Source organism: Choloepus didactylus, chromosome 24 (genome assembly GCF_015220235.1).
Source record: "Choloepus didactylus isolate mChoDid1 chromosome 24, mChoDid1.pri, whole genome shotgun sequence".
Lineage (NCBI taxonomy): Eukaryota > Metazoa > Chordata > Mammalia > Pilosa > Megalonychidae > Choloepus > Choloepus didactylus.
In genome coordinates this window covers 8698419-8723953 of record NC_051330.1, presented here as the reverse complement: position 1 = coordinate 8723953, position 25535 = coordinate 8698419, and the positions used below count along the sequence as shown (strand labels likewise).

The 25535-nt window shown below is 36.9% G+C and overlaps 1 protein-coding gene and 1 pseudogene across 14 annotated transcripts in view; both read left to right on the top strand.

The window, feature by feature from the left end:
- AFDN (afadin, adherens junction formation factor) overlaps nucleotides 1-25535 on the top strand; it is a 167702-nt gene that overhangs the window by 8422 nt on the left and 133745 nt on the right. The gene's annotated exons all lie outside the window — the stretch shown is intronic.
- Nucleotides 299-905, top strand: LOC119519853 (annotated as a pseudogene).

The following is a 25535-nucleotide window of genomic DNA, read 5'->3' as shown; positions in this document are numbered from 1 at the left end:
TTGTCTAAGGCATTATCCATCCTTACTTATGCACAGTGCACATGCTAACACAATGGAAAAGGCTATTAATGTCCAAGTATCATTAGGAAAATAGTTTTGACCTCACTGATGACTTGCAAGGGTCTTGGTAGTCCCAGAGATTATGGTGCATAAGTTTGTGAACTGCTGCTGTCCCAGAATATTTAGTAATAGGTTTTAAGAATTTTGGTGTGGGCAGAGTTTTTTAAAAAGTATATCTTAAGGTAGATTTTGAAGTCTACATTCCAACTACGGTTATAATATTTTTAGAAATGTTATATTGAGTTCTTTCCTCTCCGCGCTGCCATGAGTACGCTCAGGCTTCAGAAGAGGCTTGCCTCCAGCGTCCTCCGCTGTGGCAAGAAGAAGGTTTGGTTGGACCCCAGTGAGACCAATGGAATCACCAATGCCAGCTCCCAGCAGCAGATTCGGAAGCTGTTCAAAGATGGGCTGATCATCCTCAAGCTAGTGACTGTCCATTCCTGAGCTCGATGCCAGAAAAACCCGGAAGGGCAGTCATATGGGTATAGGTCAGCAAAAGGGCATTGCCAGTGCTCGAGTGCCTGAGATGATAACCTGGATGAGGAGGATGCGAATTCTGCGCTGGCTGCTCAGAAGATACTGTGAATCCAAGAAGAGTGACCGCCACATGTATCACAGCCTGTACCTGAAGGTGACAGGGAATGTGTTCAAGAACAGGTGGATTCTCATGGAGCACATCCACACGCTGACGGTAGACAAGGCCTGCGGGAAGCTCTTGGTTGACCAGGCGGAGGCCCGCAGATCCAAGACAAAGGAGGCTCACAAACGCAGTGAGGAGCAGCTCCAGGCCAAGAAGGAGGAGATTATCAAGACTCTCCTCAAAGGAGGAAGTGACCAAGAAATAAAGCTCCCTTCTCGAGTATACAGTGGCCTTGGCAATTACATAGCTCATTCATTCAATAAATCAAGCCGTTATCTGCTTAAAAAAAAAGAATGTTACATTTAAAATGTGAGCATAGTCCTCATTATGATAGAGGAGTAGATTCCAATATATGTTAATTTATTATTTTATATGTTATATATTTATAAATACTTTATTTTAACTTTTAGTTATCAGTGATAAGATGAAAGCATTTATATTTTTGTTATTGAAGAATACTGGCTACAGCCTAGCTAAAGCAGTGATCATGAAGTTTTATTACTATAATGCACTCAGAATATGACCTAGGCCACTCCTACTCACTGATCTTTTTCTCATTCAGAGAACAGTGGCATCCATTGTATTCCAAATAATGTTGTAGGTTGTTGTGTTGTTTAATGCGGGCTTATGTCTTCTGGCACCTGCCTGTCCTTTCAGTCTCCTCGTTCCAAATATCAACTCTGAATTATGCCAAAACATTAGCTATTTAAGAGTGTCTTTTGTTCCTACTGTTCTGGGTTGTATTTTACTCCAGCTTTAGTATATTTCCCAAGAGAGAGAAAGACAGACAGATACACATGCAAACACATATAGTGTTTATATTCTAAAACCCGTCATCTTCATATGGAATTTTAATACTTCAAAATAGTATGTGAATGTGATATTACTTTTTAAAATGCATGCGGTAAATACGAAATATTAGGGTATTAGATTTATGTTTAAGATTGGCAGCACTTAGATTAATTATTTCTACCCATTGACAGCTTATTTTGCAGCAACTATATTGTCTTGTTAATTCATGCTGGGTATAAGTTCATTTTGAATTTTCAGGTGACCATTTATTTTTATAGGTAGCATAACCTATTTTGATGATACACTATTTTTAACCACTTAGTGAAATGGGTTTATTAGTAAACATATTGTTTTAATTTACAGGGTTATAAAGATGTTACAGGTAAGAAATCTTAATTGCTGAATATATGAATTAGTAAGGATCCTTTTGTAAATCAGCTGAGCAACTGCTTATTCAAAGCGGGGAGCCTGCAGGAGTACCACGGACAGTGGTTTACCACATTCAGTGTTTAGAACCTGGAATATTTAAAAATGTGCTTTTAATTCAAGTTTGGCAAAGGTACCCTGTTGAGTTCATGGCACAGTTAATGTGTTCTTATGCCAAACTTGCTGATTTGAGTTTCTGAAAAATCACTTTTTTTATTGCCTTCATGAAATTATTTTGGACTATTAAAGACATCAAAATTGACTAGTAAATCTGGAAAATCATTAAAAACATTTCTGATGTTATTTTACGGTTTATTTTAAAAGTATGTTCTTGAAAATGTAGTTAGACATGATAGGAGTTAGTGAAGTTTGAGCTCACTGTAGTAAGATTACACATTTTAAAAATAATACTTGCTTTTTCTATTATAAAGATAATGTGGTTATTTTAGAATTTTTCAAAAATACTGACAAACAGATACAAAGAACAAATTACCCATAGTTCTGCCATCTGAGGAAATTTATTATTGTCTTTCGGGCTTTTTTTTAACAAGATTTTTTAACATGATTTTATAGTAATATTTGGGAAAAATGTATATACATGTGTATGTATGTGTGTGTTAGTTGTATCTGGGTACTAATTGTTTGCAGTTTTTTAGCCAGTACTGAATCATGTTTATTAACTAGTCATGTGTCTGTCAGGAATCCAGATTTTTAAAGTTACCTAGGTTATTCTGATGTATAATTATAATATTATATACCAGACATAAGTGCTTTGTGTCTGTTATCTCTTAATTCTCATAGCAGTACTATGAGGTGAGTACTTTTGCTTTTTCCATTTTTGGATGAAGAAACTGAGGCACAGGGAAATTAAATAACTTACTCAGTGGTATGCAACTACTAAGCTGTGGAGCGATGATTGAATTCAGTAGTCTGACTCTATAATCGTCTCTGAACTAATAGGTTTGAAGAATCCAAAAATTAAAGATCATTGCAATGAAAGCAGTAATTGGAAGTTTTATAGGAAATTAATTTATAAATAGAATAACCTGGTGCTCAATTTTTAGGAAGAACCATAGGTATGACATAATATGAATATCTTTTCAGTTTTATTTAGCTCATATACTTATATGTGCATCTCACACAAGTATATTTATTTTCATGTTCACTTTGTAAAGCCTTGTTATAATTTTATCTTTGAGACAGATGATTCTGTGTTTTACAGCCAACATGGTTTCTAACTATGCGGACTGTGGTGCTACTATGTATCTCACATAATAAACCAAAATTCTGAGTATGAGTTAAGTGGGTGAGAGAATATTGATCACTTCACTCATACCTTTCTTAATGCCCAGAGGGAAAACAAGGCAAGAAACACCATAGAAGACAAGGTTCTTCTATTGCTGTATTCAGACCCTTTTCTGAATACTTCATTTAGTTCTTTTCCCTCTGTTAATATGCTTTCTCTTAGTGCCATTTTCCTTGACTTTGCTCTGGGTGTTGCCCCAGACTTCCTGGTACGTGCTTGATTTACACAGACGCACAGAATTTTTTTTTTTTTTTAATTCATTTTTATTGAGATATATTCACATCCCATGCAGTCATACAAAGCGTGCATTCAGTTGTTCACAGTACCATTATATAGTTGTGCTTTCATCACCAAAATTAATTTTTGAACATTTTCGTTACCACACACACAAAAATAGTAAGAATAAAAAATGAAGTGAAAAAGAACAATTAAAGTAAAAAAGAACACTGGGTGCCTCCCCCCCCCCTTTTTTTCTATTCATCCATCCATACACTGGACAAAGGGGAGTGTGATCCACATGGCTTTCCCAATCACATTGTCACCCCTCATAAGCTACATTGTTATATAGTCTTCAAGATTCAAGGGTTCTGGGTTGTAGTTTGATAGTTTCAGGTATTTACTGCTAGCTATTCCAATTCATTAGAACCTAAAAAAGGTTATCTATGTTATGTGTAAGAATGCCCACCAGAGTGATCTCTTGGCTCCTTTTGGAATCTCTCAGCCACTGAAACTTATTTCGTTTCCTTTCACATCCCCCTTTTGGTCAAGAAGATGTTCTCCATCACACAATGCCTGGTCTAGATTCCTCCTTGGGAGTCATATTCCATGTTGCCAGGGAGATTTTTGCAGAGTTCTGTGAGTCTTGAAGACCCTCATTCTCATCACTGCTAGGACTCAGTTGATATAGTTTCATGAAGTTTTTTTTTTTTTTTTTCCTTCATTTTATTGAGATATAGTCACATACCACGCAGTCATACAAATCGTACATTCGATTGCTCACAGTACCATTACATAGTTGTACATTCATCACCTAAATCAATCCCTGACACCTTCATTAGCACACATACAAAAATAACAAGAATAATAATTAAAGTGAAAAAGAGCAATTGAAGTAAAAGAGAACACTGGGTACCTTTGTCTGTTTGTTTGTTTGTTTCCTTCCCCTATTTTTCTTTCTTTTTTTTTTTTTTTAATTGAGATATATTCACATACCACGCAGTCATACAAAACAAATCGTACTTTCGATTGTTTACAGTACCATTACATAGTTGTACATTCATCACCTAAATCAATCCCTGACACCTTCATTAGCACACACACAAAAATAACAAGAATAATAATTAGAGCGAAAAAGAACAATTGAAGTAAAAAAGAACACTGGGTACCTTTGTCTGTTTGTTTCCTTCCCCTATTTTTCTACTCATTCATCCATAAACTAGACAGAGTGGAGTGTGGTCCTTATGGCTTTCCCAATCCCATTGTCACCCCTCATAAGCTACATTTTTATACAACTGTCTTCGAGATTCATGGGTTCTGGGTTGTAGTTTGATAGTTTCAGGTATCCACCACCAGCTACCCCAATTCTTTAGAACCTAAAAAGGGTTGTCTAAAGTGTGCGTAAGAGTGCCCACCAGAGTGACCTCTCGGCTCGTTTTGGAATCTCTCTGCCACTGAAGCTTATTTCATTTCCTTTCACATCCCCCTTTTGGTCAAGAAGATGTTCTCCGTCCCACGATGCCGGGTCTACATTCCTCCCCGGGAGTCATATTCCACGTTGCCAGGGAGATTCACTCCCCTGGGTGTCTGATCCCACGTAGGGGGGAGGGCAGTGATTTCACCTTTCAAGTTGGCTTAGCCAGAGAGAGGGGGCCACATCTGAGCAACAAAGAGGCATTCAGGAGGAGACTCTTAGGCACAAATATAGGGAGGCCTAGCCTCTCCTTTGCAGCAACTGTCTTCCCAAGGGTAAAACTTATGGTGGAGGGCTCAACCCATCAAACCACCAGTCCCCTATGTCTGTGGTCATGTTAGCAACCATGGAGGTGGGGTAGGCGAATACCCCTGCATTCTCCACAGGCTCCTCAAGGGGGCACTACATCATTTTTTTTTCCTTGTTTTTCTTTCTTTTTTTTTTTTTTTAACTTTCCTTTCTTTTTTAAATCAACTGTATGAAAAAAAAAGTTAAAAAGAAAACAAACATACAATAAAAGAACATTTCAAAGAGACCATAACAAGGGAGTAAGAAAAAGACAGCTAACCTAAGATAACTGCTTAACTTCCAACATGTTCCTACTTTACCCCAAGAAAGTTACATAATATAGCAACCTTTCTGTGAACTTGTTCCTACTATATCCATCAGAAATTAACAGACCATAGTCATTTCTGGGCATCCCCAGAACGTTAAAAAGCTTATCTGTTCTTCTTGGATTATTGTTCCCCCTTCCTTAATTACTCTCTACTGCTAGTTCCCCTACATTCTACATTATAAACCATTTGTTTTACATTTTTGAAAGTTCACATTAGTGGTTCATAAGCTACATTTTTATACAATTGTCTTCGAGATTCATGGATTCTGGGTTGTAGTTAGATAGTTTCAGGTATCCACCACCAGCTACCCCAATTCTTTAGAACCTAAAAAGGGTTGTCTAAATTGTGCGTAAGAGTGCCCACCAGAGTGACCTCTCGGCTCCTTTTGGAATCTCTCTGCCACTGAAGCTAATTTCATTTCCTTTCATATCCCCCTTTTGGTCAAGAAGATGTTCTCCATCCCACAATGCCTGGTCTAGTTTCCTCCTTGGGAGTCATATTCTATGTTGCCAGGGAGATTTACACCCCTGGAGACACACAGAACTTTGCATGCAGAGTTCTGTGAGTCTTGAAGACCCTCATTCTCATCACTGCTAGGGCTCAGTTGATATAGTTTCATGAAGTTTTATGTACATATTAACTCGTTGTTTTTCCCCAGGTAGCAATGGAATTTTAACAGAATCACAGAATCATCCAGAGATAATGCCTTTACCATTACTAACGCTTCCTTAATAACTATTGAGCAAATATTCATCATTACCAAACTAGAAGGGGGAATTTCAGACATAGCAGCAGGTTTAGAGAATAGCCTAATGGAACTTCTTAGATCATATAAATTCACATCTCTAGTGATGTAAGCCCTTGTTTTCCTTTCTTGTAATAAACAGTATAGATTGGTGAGTAGCCCTAGAGGAAGTTTATAGGTGGGAAAATATGTATGCTTTTATGAGTCAAGTGCTCTCTGTAATACAGGCATATCTTGTTTTATTGCACCTCACTTTATTATTGCATTTTTTAACAGATGAAGGTTTCTGGCAAATCTGCATCCAGCAAATCTACCGGTGCCATTTTTCCAACAGCATATGCTCGCTTTGTGTTTCTGTGTCACACTTTGATAACCATACAGTATTTCAAACTTTTTCGTTAGTATTATATCTGATATGGTGATCTGTGAGCAGTGATCTTCAATGTTACTATTGTAATTGTTTTGGGGCTCCATCTACCACTCCGATATTAAATACCAAACTTAACTAATAAATGTTGTGTGTGCTTTGACCGCTCCGATGACTGGCCGATCCCTGTCTCTTTCCTTCTCCTGGGGCCTCCCTAATTCCCTGAGAACCAACAATGTTGAAATAGGCCAATTAATAATACCGCAGTGGCCTCTAAGTGTTCATGTGCAAGGAAGAGTCGCATGTCTTCACTTCAAATCAAAAGCTAGAAAAGGTTAAGCTCAGTGAAGAAGGCATGTCAAAAGCTAAGAAAGGCTAAAGCTAGGCCTCTTGTGCTGAACAGTTAGCCAAGTTTTGAATGCAAAGGAAAACTTCTTGAAGGAAATTAAAGGTCCTGCTTCAGTAAACACACGAGTGGTGAGAAAGTGGAACAGCCTTATTGCTGATATGGAGAAAGTTTGAGTGGTCTGATAGAAGATCAGACCATCCACAACATTCTTTTGAGCCAAAGCCTAATCCAGAGCAAGGCTCTAACTCTCTTCATTTCTGTGAAGGCTGAGAGAAGTGAGAAAGCTGCAGAAGAAAAGTTTGAGACTAGCAGAGGTTGGTTCATGAGGTTTAAGGAAAGAAGCCATCTTCATAACGTAAAAGTGCAAGGTGAGCAGCAAGTTATCCAGACGATCTAGCTAAGATAATTGATGAAGGTGGCTACCCTAAACAACAGATTTTCAATGCAGACAAAACAGCTTTCTATTGGAAGGAGACGCCATCTAGGACTTTCATAGCTAGAGAGTAGAAGTCAGTGCCTAGCTTCAAAGCTTCAAGGGGCAGGCTGACTCACTTGTGTGGGGCTAATGCAGCTGCTGACTTTTAAGTTGAAGCCAATGCTTATTTACCATTTTCCAAATCCCAGGGTGTTTGAGAATGATGCTCAATCTACTCTGTGCTCTATAAATGGAATGTTCTGATTTGCTAAAGCTGCCATTATGCAAAATACCAGAAATGGATTGGCTTTTATAAAGGGGGTTATTTTGTTACAAGTTACAGTCCTAAGGCCATAAAAGTGTCCAAACTAAGGCATCAATAAGAGGATACCTTCACTGAAGAGCGGCCAATGGCCTCAGAACACCTCTGTTAACTGGGAAGGCACGCAGCTGGTGTCTGCTGGTCCTTTGCGTCCAGGTTGTGTTGCTTTCAGCTTCTGATTCCAGTGGCTTTCTCTCTAAGTGTCTGGGAGTCCTCTTTTAGCTTTTCTGGGGCAAACTCCTGGCTTCATCTCTTAGCTTAGCATCTCCAAACATCTTTCTGTCTGCATCTCCAAGCATTTCTAAGCATCTCTTTTGGCTCCAGCTTCTGTCTCTCTTCCTGAACCTCTTAAAGGACTCCAGTGAGCTAACTGAGACCCACTCTGAATGGGTGAGGGCACACCTCCATGGAAACGACCTAATCAAAAGTCACACCCTAATCAGAAAGGTTATTAAGTCTGCCCCACAAGATTGCTTTAAAGAACATGGCTTTTCTGGGGGACATATCAGTTCAGTGGTCTGGAACTGAACCTCCAATATCCTGAAGTCTGCCTGTATTTGATTGTAAGAGCCACATGCCAACAAACCCAATTTTGTGATAAGAGCAAACTGAGTGTACTCATATTGTTGTGTCAAAATATAATTTAACTTTAAAAAAGTTATTTTTTTACCAGGTGGCCCCTTTTTCTTTACCCAGGGAATGCTACTTGTTTGTGTTTTGCACAAGCTCCTGAACAACTAGCAAAGTGACGGGGCCAATGTTGCAGCTGCTACTGAGTTCTTGGATGCTTTGGGAATTTTTACATTTTTGTTAGTGCAATGACATTTTGTGTTTACTATGTAATAACAAATGCATGTGATTGGTACCACCAGCTTTATTCTTGAGAAGCACTGCAGATTTTACGTTAAATATAACAGTAATTATTGTTTGTGTCTTTGAACTTCTGCATATCTTTTGGAAATACATATGCACCTGTATCATGGACTGAGTAGTTTGAGAAATTGCTTTTGTTGCTTACTTTTTTTTTTGTGGTTAGACCTGTTAAAACTATGGTCATTTAAACATTTCTCATGGATTGTGTGGATTTATCTTAGGGTAATGGAGTGCTCACTCATTCAAGTTAATGTTATTTATTGAGTGCCTGCTATGTGTTAGGCATTGTTTTAGGGACAGGGCTTACCAAGTTGAAAGAGTGAAATAGTCTGTGATCTTAAGGAAGTGAAGCAGGCCATAGTGGACCCATTGCATGGTAAGAAGAGGAGTGCTCGAGGGTTCTGTAGTAGCTAACAGCACTGACTCTGCAGTCTAGGGGCTTGAGGTTGAATCCTTCTCCATCCCCCAAATAAATGTGTGCCCTGTCTCCATTTTCATGTTTGTTTATTTAGTTATCTGCCATGTACCAATCATTAGTAAGTGTTGAGTGTGCAGATTTACTTAACACATGTTCCTTTCCCCAAGTAGTTCCCATTCGAGTATGAAGGATAGATTGAAAAAAATGGCAGTAATAGGTTAGGTGCTGCCGAGGTAATCATTGCTCTGTTTAGGAGGAGGATCAAGGACATCTTTACAGACTATGGATGAGTTTTTAGAGGAGACATAATTTCATAAATGGGTAAGGGAGAGGGCATTCCTGGCAGAGAGCATTTGTTCATTCAGTGAGTAAGGATTCATTGAGTACCTGTTGTGTATTGGGCACTGCACTAGACACTGGTGATGTGGAGTGAACAAGACAGACACTTGCTGCAGAATTTCCAGTTTGGTGGATGATATGCACATACATAGGTACATCATGTGTTTAAATGCAGTGAGGAGGGAAGACTGGGGTAGCGCTGACTTGTTGGTTTTCAGTCCTCTGCCTTGGCCATCTTCACCCATCTCCAGTGATTGATGTTTTCATACAAATGAACTTTTAATCATCTGCCACAATCTGCAAATAAAGGCCTAAAACAAAACAAAATTTATGCTTGCTTTTGGTGGACAATGTTGAGGAAGAGGAATCTTGGAGGAGAGTGCGTTTGGTAGTAGAGTTGAGATTTGTCTTTTAGCTCCAACATTCTTTTTTAGATTAGTTTATGTGAAAATATAAGGCCTCATGATAAACTTGATTGATATTTTTGCCTCCAGTCCATTCTGTGCTTGAATGTCAGATTTATTTTCTTAAGACTCCCCCACCTCCCTGGCTCAAGACTGCTACAATGTGATTTAAGCAGTTCCTGACCTCTCTTCCTCATAATTTGAGAAGACAGAATTGTGATGGGGGAATTCCACATAAAGCCAAGTCCCTGGTGATTTCATTCACAGAATTAGATACTAAGTATACGAGAGCCATTTTATATTTGAAGATTGAAGAATGAGGCATTGGTTCTCAAGTATATTGTCGTATACTTTTGGGATATTGCACTGAACTTGAGCTCTTTGTGGACAGGAACTAGGCTGGACTCATTTTACGCTTATGAGTCCTCCAGAAAAGGACATACTTTTATACACAGTAAATGATTGATGAATATTAAGAAATTAATGAATGTTGGATCAGTAAGGAAATATATGTATATATTACACAAATGAGTCAGGGTAAATGTGAAGCCTTTTGTTTAGGGCTTCAAGAGTCTGACCCTACCTTGCTGAGCTTGTGGATGATTTCTGTAGAAATTGGGTGACTTGTCTTACAGCAAAAATGTATTCCATATGTATAGCTCATTGAAGATATTAATGACTTGGTGTGGTACATCTTAAGAAATATAGATTTTTTATGGGAATATGCTTCTGCCTTTCACTGTGATCTTCTCAAGTGGTTAGAGCCTTTCATGTTGTCATTTCAGTATCTGATGAACTTAAGGAGAAAAATCTATTGAAAGACAGTGTAAGCTTTTTCAGGTGAGCAGTAACTGACCTATTTTTACTCAAAAGGAAGCTAAAAAACGAGTATAATAATAGAATCTGTATTTTAGTAAGATTTATGTTAATAAGAAAAAAAATTATTACATGATTTTTGAATGGAGCCAATAAAGTAAATCCTCTCTTCTACCCCATTCCAGCTAGAGGTAACTACTATTAAGAGGTTTATCTTTCCAGATGTTATGCTGTACACTCACAATGAATATGTGTTTGAATATTATTTAACAAAAATGGGATCAAAGATATATACTTTTCTCCAGTTCCCTATATTCATGAATTTTTTTCATGTCAGTACATATAATTCTCTTATTTTTAAGGCCTGTATAATATTCCATGTGGTAATGCTACTATGAACATTTTTGAATTCCTATCTTTCTGTACTTGTGTATTTCCATGGAATAGATTCTTAGAAGTGGAATTTGAGTTAAAAAGCTGTAAATGTTGAAACTTTTCATAGACTACCAAGTTGTAATTCTTAAAGGTTGTTCCAATTTATGCTCCCACTGTTGGGGGCCTGACCCTTTACCTAACACTGGATATTGTGAATTAAACCTTATTTCAATCTGATAGGTGAAAAGTAATGTCTCATTGGTTTCAAAATTCACATTTGTTCATTGTTGAGATTTAGCATCTTTTCATGAATGTACTGGTTATTTGCCTCTCCTTTTTTTATGTGAAATATCTGCTTTTCTGTTGGGATATTTGTCTTCATTTTACTGATTTTGTGAGAATTTTTTTTATAACTCATTGATGTTTTATTATGTGTTTACAAATATTTTTTCCTAGTTAGTCATTTTGCTTTTCTAATTTTATGATATCTTTTGCCATTAGGTAGATTTTTTTTTTAATTGGTTTCTTAATATCCTCATTTTTAGGGTACTTGAAAAGCAACTAAGACCGAGAGCACTTTTTTTTTAAAATCTAAATTTCTTAATTTGAGCTACAGCTGATTTGTACCTCGTTCCTTTAACTTCCTTTTAGATTTAATAGCTATTGTATTTATCAGGGCTTGGGTAGTCTTTTTTCTGAAATTAGTTTCAAATCTGTTGAAACTACACCACTGAGTGATACTTTCAGCCTTGGCTGTAGCTAGATTTGTCTCTGGGTTCTTTAAATGTTGACTAGTTTGGATGTTTTTTTTCACTTTGTCCCTAATTTTCAATATGACTATATGTGCCAGTTTGAATATATGGTGTCCGCCAAATGCCATTATCTTTGATGTAATCTTGTGTGGGGCAGATGTTATCAGTGTTGATTAGATTGTAATTCTTTGAATGTTTCTTTGGAATGTGCCCCACCCAGCTGTGGGTGATGACTCTGATTGGATAGTTTCCATGGAGGTGTTGCTCCGCCCATTCAGGGTGGGTCTAAGTTGATCAGTGGAGCCATATAAATGAGAGGACATAACAGAAGGAACTCAGTGCAGCTGAGAGTGATGTTTTGAAGAGGAGCTACAGCCAAGAGGGACACTTTGAAGAAAGCACAGGAGCTGCAGATGAGAGACAGTTTGAAGATGGCCGTTGAAAGCAGACTCTTGCTCTGGAGAAGCTGAGAGAGGACAAATATCCCAAGTGCAACTAAGAGTGACATTTTTGAGGAACTGCAGCCTAGAGAGGAACGTCCTGGGAGAAAGCCATTTTGAACTTTGAACTTTGGAGCAGACGCCAACCACATGCCTTCCTAGCTAACAGAGGTTTTCCGGACGCCATTGGCCATCCTCCAGTGAAGGTACCCGATTGCTGATGTGTTACCTTGGACACTTTATGGCCTTAAGACTGTAACTGTGTAACCAAATAAACCCCCTTTTATAAAAGCCAATCCATCTCTGGTGTTTTGCATTCTGGCAGCATTAGCAAACTAGAACACGATAGTAATACTAAATTAATTTTACTTTAAAGATTTTTTTTTTTTTTTTTTACATTGAGAAGATTCTCAAAATGTGATAGTAGGGATATATTTTTCTTTTTTTTTGCAGTAAGAAAACTTAGACACAACAAAATCTTCCCTTAACACTAGAGCATGAGTTTTTTAAAAGTTCAGAAATAAGCCCTGAGCTTTTCTTAATAGTCTTTATTGTTGGTAAACTTAGTTTTACTTAGCTGTAAACAGTTAAGTTTATCTCATTACTTAAAACTTCCTTCAATACATCTTTTATTTGTTGTAATGATTGTAATGATATATTTTGTAATTATTTCTTAGTTCAAATTATTCCCACAAATATCAAAGTAACAGAAAATAATAGGTTAAAAAAAAGATGATTAGAATTTTTTTTAAAATGGCCTTGTTTTCTGGTATATCTTATAGATGTGACTGGTGGGAAAGGTCAGAATATGAATGTCATTTACTAGGTAGGGTAAATGACATTTAGTTATGGTTATGATAACCATATGATAAAGTTATGGTTAAATTTCAGAGGTAGGGTAAACCAAATATTGTTTAACGTATTCCAATTGATTTGCATTGTTAAGAAGTCAATAATTGTATTAGTATTCTGCCAGTTTAGTTATTTGATTGGTGTGAACCTGTCACCTATAAAAGAAGATAATAGTGAGATGTAGCTATACTCTGCTGTCAATTTATTGTTTAATTTTGGAGGTGAAAGTTAAATTCTAGAACTTTTATACGTATGCTTTTTCACCTTAGGAGGGCCAACCTTTGACTTCACCAAAACCGCTCTTGTCAGTCACTGCCAAATTCGGTGATCATTTCTTAATATTCTGTTATTTGACACATAAATAGTTGACACTTCATCCATGTAATTCTTTCTTCCCTTGGCTTCCAGGACTGGCCTTTCCTACTTTGCCATGTGGAGTTGTACCTCAGGGTTTAGTTCTTGAACTTTTTCTTTTCTCTACACTTATCTCCTAGGTTATATCTGTTATTCTCATGGCTTTTAATGAAAATCGGTACAGTTAATTACAAAAAAGATGTTATCTAATTTGGAGACACTTAAAATTTGTTGCATAATCATAACAATGGGTTTTATATTGACAGACTAATGGGAACTCTACATATATTAATTCTTTTATAAAATCTGACTCAATCCATGTTCTCTCAATTTTATTGCCTTACCTGAATCCAGTTTTGGTTGGTAATTGGATTTTTTAATCTATTCAAGTTTGATTTAAAAGTAAATTCTAGGACTCGGGCAAGATGGCAGCATAGAGAGGAGTGGAAGCTAAGTAGTCCCCCTGGAACAACTACAAAAAACCAGAAACAACTAGTAAATAATCCAGAATAACTGCAGGGGGACAAACGAGACCATCCACTCATCATACACCAACCTGAATTGGGAGGAATGCCCGAGAACACAGCATAAAATCTGTAAGTAAAACCTGCGGAACCAAGTCGTGAGACCCCTCCCCCATAGCCCGAGCTGCAAAGCCTTGTGGTACCAGAGAGAAGCTCTCTCCCAGCAAGCGAATACAGCTCAGCTGAGCTCCAACTGGGGTTTTAAGTAGCGAGTGTGAACTGCTCACTACAGGTACGCAGCCCCAAAAAACAGACAGAGGCTTTGGGTGACGACTGACCTGGGAGAGCCGGAGGGTCACCTTGGACTGGGTCTGAAGGGGACTATCTGTTTCTTTTTTGGCTCAGTGGAGAAAGCCCCAGTCATTTTCAGTTTCCAGGGCTGTGACTCTGGGAAGGGTGAGACAGCACAAGCAGAGAGCGAGACCATTGAAATGCTAATGACCTCCACCTGAGGGGTCTGTCTTCTCTAGGAGGAAAAGGGTGGGGCCCTTTCCATTCAGAACCAGACCCCAGAGCCTGGGGGAACACAGCCATACCTCCTCACACCAGTCAAGAATTATAGGCTAACAGGCGTCACCTACTGGGCAGAAAAGCACAGTGACCCGAGGCATCAAAGGGTGGAGCAATTTTCTAAGACACACCCGCAGGGAAACCAGATACTGAATATTTCTTCCCTCTGGGACCTGAGCCTGTTCTGGTCTGGGAAAACCTGATTTGGATAACCAAGGAAACCATGCCTAGACAACAGAAAATTACAACCTACACTAAGAAAAACAAAGTTATGGCCCAGTCAAAGGAACAAACGTACACTTCAACTGAGATACAGGAATTTAAACAACTAATGCTAAATCAATTCAAAAAGTTTAGAGAAGATATTGCAAAAGAGATAGAGGCTGTTAAGGAAGCACTGGGCATGTATACGGCAGAAATCAAAAGTTCAAAAAAAACAACTAGTAGAATCTATGGAAATGAAAGGCACAACACAAGAGATGAAAGACACAATGGAAACATACAACAGCAGATCTCAAGAGGCAGAAGAAAGCACTCAGGAACTGGAGAACAAAACACCTGAAAGCCTACACGCAAAGGAGCAGATGGAGAAAAGAATGAAAAAATATGAGCAACGTCTCCGGGAACTCAAGGATGAAACAAAGTACAATAATGTACATATCATTGGTGTCCCAGAAGGAGAAGAGAAGGGAAAGGGGGCAGAAGCAATAATAGAGGAAATAATTAATGAAAATTTCCCATCTCTTATGAAAGACATAAAATTACAGATCCAAGAAGCGCAGCGTACTCCAAACAGAAGAGATATGAATAGGCCTACGCCAAGACACTTAATAATCAGATTATCAAATGTCAAAGACAAAGAGAGAATCCTGAAAGCAGCAAGAGAAAAGCAATCCATTACATACAAAGGAAGCTTAATAAGACTATGTGCGGATCTCTCAGCAGAAACCATGGAGGCAAGAAGGAAGTGGTGTGATATATTTAAGATACTGAAAGAGAAAAACCGCCAACCAAGAATCCTATATCCAGCAAAGCTGTCCTTCAAATATGAGGGAGAGCTCAAAATATTTTCTGACAAACAGACAATGAGAGACTTTGTGAACAAGATACCTGCCCTACAGGAAATGCTAAAGGGAGCACTACACGGTGATAGAAGACAGGAGTGTGTGGTTTGGAACACAATTTTGGGAGATGGTAGCACAACAATGTAAGTACACTGAACAAAGGTAACTATGAATACGGTTGAGAGAGGAAGGTGGGGAGCATGTGAGACACCACAAGAAAGGAGGAAAGATAACGACTGGGACTGTGTAACTTGGTGAAATCTAGAGTATTCAACAATTGTGATAAAATGTACAAATATGTTCTTTTACGAGGGAGAACAAGCAAATGTCAACCTTGCAAGGTGTTAAAAATGGGGAGGCACTGGGGGAGGGATGCAATCAGCATAAACTAGAGACTGTAACTAATAGAATCATTGTATTATGCTTCCTTTAATGTAACAAAGGTGATATACCAAGGTGAATGCAGATAAGAGGGGGGGATAGGGGAGGCATGTTAGACACTTGACATTGGTGGGATTGTCTGATTCTTTATTCTACTTTGATTTAAGGTTATTTTTCCTTTTGCTGCTTCCTAGCTGTCATTTTTTTTTTCTCTTTCTTTTGCCTCTCTACCTTCTTTGACTCTCCCTCCTGCCTTATGGAAGAAATGTAGATGCTCTTATATAGATAGTGGTGAAGGTGGTGAACACATAAATGTATGACCATGCAGAAAACCATCGATTATTTACTTGGGATGGAATGTATGGTGAGTGAACAAAACCATATTAAAAAAAATGGGTTGATGACAAAACCTCGAGGGCAATATGCTGAGTGAAATAAGCCAGACACATTAAGACAATTATTGCAGGGTCTCACTGATAGGAACTAATTACAATATGTAAACTCATATACATGAAATATAAGGTACCAAGATATAGGACGAGGCTTAAGAATGGGGAGTGGTTGCTTAGTATGAGCAGAATGTTCAATTAGGATGAACTTAAATGTTTGGAAATGAACAGGGGTGTTGGTAGCAAGATGTGAGAATAACTAACAGCGCTGAATGGTGTGTGAATGAGGTCGAAAGGGGAAGCTCAGAGTCATATATGTCACCAGAAGGAAAGTTGGAGGTCAAAAGATGGGAATGTATAAAACTGAATCCTATGGTGGGCAATGTCCATGATCAACTGTACAAATACTAGAAATCGCTTCCATGAACCAGAACAAATGTATGACAGTACAATTAGAAGTTAATAATAGAGGGGCATATAGGGAAGAACTATATACCTATCACAAACTATATACTACAGTTAGTAGTATTTCAACATTTTTTCATAAACAGTAACAAATGTACTATATCAATACTACGAGTCAACAATTGAGGGGGGTTGGTTAGGGATAGGGGAGGATTAGAGTTTCCTTTTCTTTTTTTCTTTTTTCATCTTTCACTTTATTTCTTGTCTGGAGTAATGAAAAGTTTCTAAAAATTGCACAAAAATTAAGTGTGATGGATGCACAGCTATATGAGGGTACCCAGGGGCAAGTGATTGTACACTTTGGATCTTTGGATAATTGTATGGTATCTGAACAATCTCAATAAAAATGGAAAAAAAAAAGTAAATTCTAGATATTAAGCATTTTTAAAAAGAGATACATGAACACATTATTTTGCACAAGCCAGTTACAGGGTTTAGAAGTGTTTGTATGTATTTGCTTTAAGATTCAGTTTTTAACTTTGTAAACCACATCAGAGAGATGTGGCACTTTTGCATTATTGTGTGTGTTTAATTTGTTTTGATTCTGTTTCGGTTAAGACAGTAAATAAAGGTTTTCTGGTATTCTCAGTTCACTTGGTTACGTTTGTATAAAGTTCTGATAGCCAGTAGCCCAAATAACAAATGACAAGGCAGAACTCTTTAAAGCATTAAGGTTTCTTAAACCTAAAGCTAAACAATTAAAAAAAAAAAAAAGTAATAGTGTAACTTGGCCTAGAGAGCTCCCCTCCAGCGGTAAATCTAATACCATTTTCCCTGCTTCTCCTTCTGCTCCAGCCACTGTGTTCTCCGTGCTGCTTGTCGAGCAGTGCCAAGGAGGCTGCTGCCTCGGGGTCTAACTCAGCATTTGTTCTCTGTGCTTGGAATGCCCTTTCCCTATAGTCAGGTCTTTGTCCCAGCATCCCCTCATTAGAGAAGTTGTTTTCTGAGGACTTGATGTAAAATTGTACCTTCCCTTCCACTTTTATCCCCCAGTTACTTTGAATCCCTGTGCTTGACTTAAATCTTTATGTTGTGTACTACTTGTCATTTTATGAACTTATTGATTTATTGTGTGCTTCTTCCCACTAGACTGTAAGTTCTGTGAGAGCAGAGACTGTTTTGTTCATTATACTTTCTCCATTGCCTAGAGCTAGGGAGATAGTGTGATTTTTTTTTTCCCTCCAGTTATTAACTGGAAATAAATGTGGTCTGTTCCCTGGGCTTAATGCCTATTCTAAGTATCCTTTGGCTACTAAATTACAATTTTTATTTATTTTTTTAAATTGTTACAGATTAGTATTCCTATATTACTGAATGTTTCAAACTTTTAATATGATTTAAAAGTGTTACTGTGAAGTGAGTTTTGTCTTTGAACTGATTTGTGACCACAACTTCTGAAGTCTGACTTGTATTGGTGTTTTGTGTTTTTATCCCTCCCTTAAGGGTAATTCCCTCCATCCCCTTCCTTTCCTTTCCTTGAGAATTATTACTGGAAAATGTAGAAAATCTTTGTCCTATGTAACTATAATTGTTTCCTAGTAGGCTATGGTTCTACTGTAGCCTAAGTCCTTGGAGAGTACTTTTATTATGGGAGTAGTGCCATGTCTCCTTAGCTTGAGTTAATATCAATTACGGTCACATCTATTTTGATGACACATGACCTAACAGTGATTTAGGCATGACAGCCAGTCTGTTTTTCATTTAATTCCCAAATCAACAAGGTTGTGTAATTATCTACAATTCTTTCAGTTGAATAAGTCCCAGAAAGTTTAAGGAATAACTGAAGGGCTTCTCTGCATTTCCTTCTCCCTTTCTGCTTCCTCTGAGAGAACTACTAACTGGTATCCTTTTCACGCCTATGGTGTGTTTCATTAGTTATCTGAAGAACGTATTCCAGTACTGTTTTTCCGTTGATATGTGTATGTGTTAGCATGGGATATTTATTAAACAGTGTGTTAGATTCTCAAGAATAGGAGTTGAGAGTGTTATGCGAGTGAAAGGAATGTTCCAATAACATTAGATGAGAAACTACTTCAGTGGTTGGTTCTTTTCGTAATTCTGTTTTGCAGTTGTATTAAGAAAACTCTTTAATTGAAGTGAGCTCTTTTCATCAGTCTCACTTTCCTGTCATACATAGAGGCTCTGCTTTCCCTTTGTAAATTACTGCAGTTAAAAATCCTCCCCGAAACATGACCTCCTGTCCAAAGTCTCTGTGCTGATTTATAGAGCTTACCTTTTTGTTTTTCTCATGCCTGGTACCAACTAACATTCTAATCCACTGTAGTCATCTGATAATGTAAAGAGTGATATCAAAGGAGTAGCCTGGAGGTACTGGTTGGCACTGAGTCTGCAGTTCAGGATCACTCATCATACCGAGGCAGAGAATGTCAAATGCTTTAGTCAAAACAAAGTGTTTTATTTTATTTTGTAAAATACTAACTTTAAGGCAGTAGTATTCATTTTACTGCGTTGTACCCTCTACTGAAAAATTATTCTGTTTCTTGTGTTTGTTCTTTCCACCATGGGAGGACTCAAGAAACTGTGATTTTAAGGATGCTTGTATTTGTTTGCTAATGCAATACTCCAATAGAGATTTGAACTTATTCTTGTTCTAGGGAAGTTGCTTGAAGATTGTTTAATTGAAATAGATGGAGTGGTATGAATTCAGTTTTGAGTACTAAAAAGATATAGATGAAAGTATTTTGATTGTAGGAAGCTTCTTTGAATTATTTTGCCTTACTTTGAATATTTATATTACTTTAATGTGAAAGTTACTGTACATACAAGTAAATGATGTCTACCAATGTTTTTGTTTATAATTTGTATGGTGCATTACCCTTGTCATTAAAATTTAGAAACTTCTTGTTAATATTTTACATAAAGAAGGGTCTCAGTTAAGATTTAAGAGGCAAGTTATAAAAATGAGTTTTCTCTGCTTTGGATTTTCTTTTGGATATTACAACATTGAGGCTAGGTTATGGTTGTTTTCAGCCTTTTATATATGTTGATAGGTGGAATCAGTTAAATCATTGGAACTGTTTTAAACTCTTGGCGATTGTAGTTCAAAACCAGTCATTTATCGCCTTACTTGTGGCAGGTGCTTTTATGTATCATAAGTCACTGAATGGTAGTAGTATGTCCATTTTATAGGTAGGAAACTTGAGAGAACTCAAGTGGCTAACCCAGGGCTACATGGCTACCAAGTGAAAGTGCCGGCTGGGGTTTTAACTATTTCCAAGTCTCTTCCGCACTTTCTCACATTCCCCCACAGACTTGCTGCTTGCCCAGCATAAGCAAGAGATGGCCTTTGATGTTAAAGAATTCATTATACAGGGAATCACATTCCTTGAATTTTTCTATACCATATGTATTTTTATGAAAATAGGTTTATTTTTTAATAGTTTGTAATTACAGCTTAATTATTTTCATATGACACGTATTTAATATGAAGAATTTCAAACATAGACAAAAGCAGATAATAATATGGGGAAACTCTTATATTTACTCCCTGACTTCAGAATTTTCAAACTTTTTTCATTCTTAATTCATTATTGTTATTTTGGGCTGAACTGTTTTAAAGCAAATCCTGAAAACCATCATGTCGTGTCTCCCCTACTTTAGTGTGCATCTCAGAAAAATCTCTAACCACGATGCAGTAATCACATCAACAAAATTAATCATAATTCTTATTACTAATATCTAGTCCATATTCAGATTTCTCTGATTCTCTCAAAAAGTGTCTTCTTTTTGCAGTTAATTTGTTTGACTCAGGATTCAGAGAAGGCCCATTCACTGTATTTGACAGTCTTGCATCTCTTAATCTAGACCATTCTTCCTTCCCTCCCCTACTTTTTAATTTCATGCCACAGACTTCCTGGAAAAACTGTTGATTTTCCTTTGGAATGTCTACATTCTGCACTTGTCTTTTTCTTGTCTTGGGGTGGGGGGTTAGGGGTTGGGAGTTGGGCGTGGGGGCTGGTTTGACTTGTTCCTGTAGCTCTAAAGCCATGATTGGATTCAGGTCCAAGTATTTGACAAAGAAAATCTCATAAGTAGTGCTGTGCATTTCATATGGCATCACTCTAGGAAGCATATAATGTCTAGTTCATAAGGTCAAATTGTGAGAACCTGATCCCTCTATTGTAAAGTTCCCTAGTTTTCATCCATTGAGGTTCTTTACCTAAATTAATTAGGGGTTACAAAATAGTGTTTTTCTAATTATGTCATTTCTTTCACATTTATTGGCTGGAATTCTTCATTAAAAAGTAGAAACAACTTTTCCTCATCATTTAAGCTTCTATAGGAAAGCAGGATAAATTCTGAATTCTTTCTCTTTAATTGCTTGTTTTCAGAGTACAAAGTTGGTTCTCCAGTTACCTTCAGTGATTTCAGTTTTGTTTTTTGGCTTTCTCATTTTTTTTTAATATAATTAGGAACTTGTGGATTTTTATGTATTCCATGTTTCAGTCACTTGCTGGTGTTCAAATAGGTGTCCCATATATGGCCAAGTGTGGTGGCTAGAGGGTTCTTTTTTTTTTTTTTTTAATTCAGTTTTATTGTGCTATATTCACATATCATACAATCATCTGTGGTGTATAATCAACTATTCACAGTACCATCATATAGTTGTGCATTCATCACCCCAATCTATTTTTTCCTTATACCAGAGAAAGCAAAAATAAGAATAAAAAATAAAAGTAAAAAAGAATACCTAAGTCACCCCTCCCCCCCATTTTTCATTTGGTGTTTGTCCCCATTTTTCTACTCATCCATCCATACACTGGATAAAGGGAGTGTGATCCACAAGGCTTTCACAATCACACTGTCACCCCTTGTAAGCTACGTTGTTATACAATCATCTTCAAGAATCAAGGCCACTGGGTTGCAGTTCCACAGTTTCAGGTATTTTCTTTTAGCTGTTCCAATACATTAAAACCTAAAAAGGGCTATCTATCTAGTGCATAAGAATGGCCACCAGAGTGACCTCTCGACTCCATTTGAAATCTCTCAGCCACGGAAACTTTATTTTGTTTCATTTCGCATCCCCCTTTTGGTCAAGAAGATGTTCTCAGTCCCACGATGCCGGGTCCAGATTTATCCCTGGAAATCATATCCTGCATTGCCAGGGAGATTTATACCCCTGGGAGTCAGGTCCCACATAGCGGGGAGGGCAGTGATATCACCTGCCGAGTTGGGTTAGCTAGAGAGATAGGGCCACATCTGAGCAACAAAGAGGTCTCAGGGGGAGACTCTTAGGCACAATTATAAGCAGGGTTAGCCTCTCCTTTGCAGTAAGGAGCTCCATAAGGGCAAGTCCTGAGATAGAGGGCTCGGTATACCAAACCGCCAGTCCTCATTGTTTGTGAGAACATCCATAACAATCCAGGTGAGGAAGTCCAACACTTCTGCATTTTCCCCCAGCTCCTCAGGGGGGCCCTGCATATGTATCTTTATTCTCTGTCCAGATTACTTTGGGATGTGTCGCTGTTTCACACTAACCTGTACAAACTCCCCAGGTCTCACTTCCTATTCCAAGTTCCATGTAATTATGGTATTTGAACAAACTGTATGAGTTAAATTGTTTAGGAAATATAAATCCTGCACCAGATAAATGTCTCTTCCCTTGGTCTCATATGGAAGTTGAAGTTTTAAAACACAGTCACTTTTGTCCTTGACCCTTGGCTTTTGACACAAGATGATTGGTCTTTCACAGCATCCTTGTTTTCTGACATAACAAGATGTACCAAACTCATCTTGTGCATTTTCTGACCTAGATTTCTGGGTTGAACCATTTGTCCATGGAACCCTGTTCACCTTAGTAGAGAAACATGTAGAGGCTGCAGTCTGGGTACTGGAGATACTTAACTCTTACAGGTTGTCCTTTGTTTCTAAGCCTTTGCAGTGGAAAGAACTAGGAGGTATTTATTTTTTGTTCTGATGTTCCTGGTTCAGATTTAGTCTTCCAGGTGTTTACCTAATTTCTTTGATTTTACGTCTCTTTTTCTCTTACATTGAAAAATCTTGATTTTTAACTACATTAACGTAATAGTTATTTGCTTTATTCTCTTCTGTGGTTATTAAGCATAGTAATACCAATAGTAATACTGATCATAGGACTTTTGAATAAGGATTAATATTTCTTAGCAGCTCTTTGTGCTTAGACTATAGTCTGTTAGGAATGTAAAGTCAAAATACTGTTTTTTAAAATTGCTTAAAAAATACTTTTTTTCTCTGTGGTAATGTGACCAATTTGATATACAGTTAGACTCATTCATTTTAGTTTGTTTTTAAATTTTTAGTGATTGCTTTTTTTTGCAATTTTATTAGTGATTGCTTTTTTAAAATTTAATTTTTATGATTTAAAATAATTACACAGTTCCAAAGTTGAAACAATGTAATAAAATATATTCAGAAAAGCTTTGTTTTCATCTTTATTACATTTTGGTTTATCTGCCCTAGGTTCCTTTTTGCATATATGAGCAAGTACGTGTTGTGTGTTTGTTGTGTCCTTTCATACAAAAGATGCTTACTACACATACTTTTGTGCTCCTTCCTTTAAATAGCAGCATTTTATTCCATAATAATGATGTATCAGAGTTTATTCAACCAGTCTCCTGTTGCTGGATCATTTCCAAACTTCTGCCATTATAAGCAGTGCTACAATGAATAGTCTTTTGCGTTAGGCATTTCACATTTTCACTAGTGTATCTTTGGGGTAGATTTGTAAAAGTTGGATTGTTGTGTCAAAATGTACTTTTATGTGTAATTTTGCCAAATTTTGCCAAATTCTGTTTCTTTGGTATGCACATTTTTTGGTAACTGTTGAGATTTTTTGCCCATTTTTCTCTTGGATTATTGGTCTTTTTTTCCTCACATTTTAGGGAAAAAGAGATTATATTTCTTTCTGTGCTGTTAGTTGGAAATGTTTTTCCCACTTAGAAGTGGTTTTGTCCCTGTATTTGGGCTTTGCTTATTGTGTTTTTTTTTTAATGTAAAAATTTATTATTATGTCATAAAATTTGTTAATATTTTCCTTAATTGCTTTTCAACTTTGAGTCATGGTTAGTAAGGGTGTTTTTTTTTTTTTTTTTTTTTTTTTTTTATTATATATATATATATATCTTTACCCAAATGTTTATCTAGTTGTCCCAGCATCACTTATAAGTCCATCTTTTCCCCACTAATTTAAGACCCTTCCTTAATTATATGTTAAATTTACATAATATATGCATCTTTTCCAAGACTTTTTATTCCAAATCTACAAAGATTTTTTTTTTTAATAAAGGTTTTATAATATTTTTAGACGTCTTCTAGTGTGGTCTCCAATATTTATAACTTCTTTTTTCAGGACTGCCTTAGATTTCTAGCTCATCTGTCTTCCCCACAGGAAATACAAACTTTATAGTTTGGCTTCTTTAGTTGAAGGGGGAAAAAGCCTGAGGTATTTTTTGTTGGCATTTTTTTAAATTTATAAATTAAATTTGCAACTTGATTTTTAGAAAAAAATAAACTCAAGGTTTTGTTAATGTCAAAAGAGAAATCCTGTTTTGAAAAACTGATAATTTCACTTCAAATTTATCTTCTTGTCCTTGATAATTATAATTTTACACTGATGTTGAGTATAGTATAAAATGATATTGAGTATAGTTTTGAGTATAGTGTGATTTTATGTTGATATTGAGTATAGTTTATGCAGTTTATTCCAGGAAGTTATTCTAGTTGATTTAAGTATTTGAAGCGACATGGAATCCATAAACTGATGCTGTTTTGTCATGAAAAATGAATACAATTATGACACATACATGTCCTTGATCTGTAGACATCAGTGTCTGGTTAACTGGACAGCAGAGTTGCCTGTTGAAGTGAGCCAAGTGAGCTGCTATCTCTAGGAACACTGTACTCAAATGAAGAATGTTGGGAAATGTTTCCTTTCTACTTTAAAATAATATCAGAAGATAAGTTTGATCTCAAAGTTACTGATAATAAGACTGATCACATTACTTAAAGGAAAGCAGTATGAGTTCCCAGGACCCACTCCTGCATTAGTGACAAAGTGCTAAATCCCAGTGAGATGAGCTTACTTATTCCTGTAGCATAATCGGGTCTGATCTGATTTCTTATTTAATTTAAAATGAGGACTTCTATCTTTGCTAGCATTCATTGACTCTGAGAGTTCTAGAGTAGCCTGATTGATCCTTTATTCTAGACTGTGGGAAGACTAGATTATAGTTTTACAAGGATTCTTGTTGATTTTTCTCTGAAGAGAAATAGCATCAGGAATTTCAGACTCAGTTTACTATCACTTAGCCATTCCAAATGGTGACTCCAGTATTTTAGACAAAGGCCAGTACCATTTCCCTGTCTGGGTCTTCTAGGGGTTGTACTGGATACTACAAAGATTTTTAGGGCCAAATTCTATTTTAAGCTTTTTATTAGAATCTTAATAAACCCATTCCTTTTTACTCACTTGTGATACTTCATTGCTTTTCTGAGAAATAATAAATCATAGTACGTATTATGGTTGTAAAGCTTTGAACTAGAAAAATTAAATGTAATTCTTTCTTCACTCATGTGCACATACTGTTAGATAATATTAAATTGGTAATTATCTAACTCTTGGCCTACATCTTATTTACTATAGTGTTTGGTTAGAAATTGTATAATTCATCCTCTTTTGTAGAAAAGACTGTAGATTGAATGGGTGGCCGTATGTTTGAACAAAGTAACAGATGCTGGTTAAATATGTCATGTCTGCTACTGTGCTTGACCCTTTTGTGCATGCTATCTCATAATAGTTTTTACAGTGACACGGCAACATTAGTATTATCTCCATTTTTATAAAAAATAACT